Source organism: Artibeus jamaicensis, unplaced genomic scaffold, assembly GCF_021234435.1.
Source record: "Artibeus jamaicensis isolate MK-2021 breed Jamaican fruit bat unplaced genomic scaffold, CSHL_Jam_final contig_240, whole genome shotgun sequence".
NCBI classification, from domain to species: domain Eukaryota; kingdom Metazoa; phylum Chordata; class Mammalia; order Chiroptera; family Phyllostomidae; genus Artibeus; species Artibeus jamaicensis.
In genome coordinates, this window is record NW_026521506.1 from 16,280,632 (window position 1) to 16,283,825 (window position 3,194).

The 3,194-nt window shown below is 35.3% G+C and overlaps 1 non-coding gene across 1 annotated transcript; it reads right to left on the minus strand.

Moving 5' to 3' along the window:
* Positions 1–2,825: 2,825 nt before the first annotated feature.
* On the minus strand, positions 2,826–2,932 carry LOC128626942 (U6 spliceosomal RNA). The gene has a single exon (XR_008391065.1). It is a non-coding gene; the product is annotated as a U6 spliceosomal RNA (small nuclear RNA).
* Between the last annotated feature and the right edge of the window lie 262 nt (positions 2,933–3,194).

Here is a 3,194-nt window from a genome sequence, read left to right on the forward strand (position 1 = left end):
ACTTTCAGTCCAAGGTGATTCTAAGTACATTAGTTGGTTGAATTAGGTATTTCTGAGCTGGAATGAGTAACATTATCCAGGTTTCTAGAGAGTATATCATGACTTCTGTGAATGGCAGAGTAAATGAGTTTGCCTTAGATGTCATCCTATGTCTAGTGGTTTTTCACTGGAACATATAGATTTCAAATGCAGCATTGTTTACCTTGTCATTTGAAATGAGAATATGTACTTTTCTAGGTAATGAAAGTACAAACACTATTCAGGGTCTTTGTTATCTTTTAATTCCTACTTTCTGGCACACACTTGAGTTTAGTTAAATATTAGGTTTTGTTGAGTGAATGTGCCCTCTTTTAGATCCTTTGTTATATGATCATGTAAAAATAGCAGGAGTCAACCAAGGCTTTGTGTAAAGAGCCAGATAGTAAACATTTTAGGCTTGTGAGCTACACAGTTTGTGTCATGACTACGCAACTTCACTGAAAAAGTGGCCACAGACATAAACAAAGGGATGTATCTGTGTTCTTATAAAACTTTATTTGAAGTCCATGTATGGGTCATAGTTTGCCAACTCCTGGCTTATAGAGTGGCAAGAGAGTTAGAGACAAAAATGAATAAAAATAATACACCCAGTTAGGAACGTGTGTGCGAATGGATTTTAAATATATAATATCCATTAAACTAACAAGCAGAGGTTTAAGCCATAAACAAATTCATTTGAATTCTAAGCTTTTGTATTGGATGTTGCCTGGATCTGTTTTATCCATGTTAGTAAATGAATCAAGCAGCAAAGACCCAAACAAAATGAACAAAGCACAAATTAGCATGGATGCCAAGAATGCAATGGTTCAGACTTAATGCTTATTTATTCTCCTGGATGCTTATCCTTAATTCTCTTTGAATGCCTGTAGGTGTTGACCATATGACTTAGGGTGTAGTTGATCAGTGGCTTATGGGGACATTAAAGTGCTACCGTGGTGTCTTGTTTGCCCTCTGACTATTATTTCTACCCCAAAACCTATATAATAAGGTCTCTGCTATTGCTTTTTAAAATGTGGCAGAAAACAGCAGATATGAGGTAGTTATTAATTTTATCTGACAACCAACTGAACATCTATTCTATAAGAATGATTATGGGAAGGAACCTAGAGGAGGAAGCAGAAAAGATTTTTAAAAAGGCACCATCTCTATTTTTATAAAGCTCATAAGCTAGTGGGGGTGACACATCAACAAACAGGCAATAACACATACAATAATGTGTGATATCATAAGTGTTATTGGAAAGCATTGGCTAGTCCTAGAGTTTTAAAATCATGCAGCATATTATCGGATATTGGACGCTTAAACTGTATCTTGAGGAAGTTCAAACCTAGTAGTTAGTGTAATTATTTTCTATTATGAAAGTTAATTTTATATGCATATGGATATGCTTCAAACCAAATCTCGTCCTTAAAAAAATGCACCCAGGAAATAGAGAATTATTCCCATTGAGTTAGCTTATGAAATAACCATTAATGATCCCAATGGTTGACACTTCTCTCAAAGAATAACAGAGTAAAACAGACCTGGGAAGAAGCAAGGGTTTTCATTCTCTCATAATCAATGCTAAGCTCCATAGAACACAGTGCAAAAATAAGGGAGAAATATCACTTGTTATAAATATGAGTCATGACTAAGCCTTATCTGATGTATTTGCCATGGGAGAATAAGTAGAAATTCGATTTATGGTCTTATTAACATGTCTGCTGTCAAAATTAATGATTTATTATAAGAAAGAGGTTTTTCTTATATTCGTCACTATCATACCAGTGACTAAATTAACATATGTTTATTTTTCCACAAACTTTGATTTTCATCACGAAACCCCAGATGCAATGTGTTGTGCTAACATTTACGACTAGTAGCCTACATTCTTCCCTAAATTGACAAAAACCCTTCAAAACTGACATTTATTTGTTAATATGTTTTATTAACTGTTCAATAAAAAGACATTTATAGCATAGGTAGGAGGAATGAAAACATAACAAACACCAATATATCCATTACCAAGAAATAAGAAATAAACACATATGTTAAAAAATTAAATTTGTTCTTGTGTCTGGTATAAGTTCGTGGTTGAGTTTGATTTTTTTGCATTTAGCTGTCCAGATCTCCCAACACCATTTATTGAAGAGGCAATTTTTACTACATTTTATGCTTCTGCCCCCTTTTTAAAATATTAATTAACCATAGAGACTTGGGTTTATTTCTGGGCTCTCTGTTCTGTTCCATTTATCTATGTGTTCTTATTCCAGTACCAGACTGTTTTGATTACTGTGGCCTAGTAATATAGTTTGATGCCAGGTATTGTGACCTCTCCTACTTTGTTCTTCTTTCTCGAAATTGCTGAGGCTATTTGGAGTCATTTATGGTTCCATATAAATTTTTGAAGTGTTTGTTCTATGTCTGTGAAATATGCCATTGGTACTTTAATAGGTATTGCATTGAATCTGTAAATTGCTTTGGGTACTATGGACATTCTGATGATGTTAATTCTTCTAATCCATGAACCACTATACACTTCCATGCATTTGTGTCTTCCTTAATTTCTTCAGTGTTGTGTAGTTTTCTGAGCATAAGTCTTCTACTTCCTTGTTTAGGTTTTTTTTAATGTTTTTAAATTTTAATAAATACTTGACTGGCACTCAGTATGTGCCTGGCACTTGATAAGCATTAATTTATTCCTTTTACTGATCAGGACACCAGGAATAGGTGGTTAAGTCACCAGTTCAAGGTCACAAAGCTAGTCAGGCAGAAAACCCGAAACTGGAACCCAGGTCCTCCAGTCCTGAAGTTCACAATCTTTTTTTTTTGTGTGTGTCATCCTTGCGCAGGGGCCATGCTAATCTTCTCTGTATCGTTCCAATTTTAGTATATGTGCTGCCGAAGCGAGCACCACAATCTTTTTTAAAATTTATATTTTATTGATTATGCTATTACAGTTGTTCCACTTTCCCCCTTCATTCCCCTCCACCCTGCACACCCCCTACCACCCACATTCCTCCTCTTTACTTTATGTCCATGTGTCACAAGTTCTTTAGATTCTACATTTCCCATACTATTCTTGCCCTCCCCTGTCTATTTTCTACCTACCATCTATGCTACTTATTCTCTATACCTTTTTTCCCTCCCTCCTCCTCCCACTCCCAGGAGTGGCG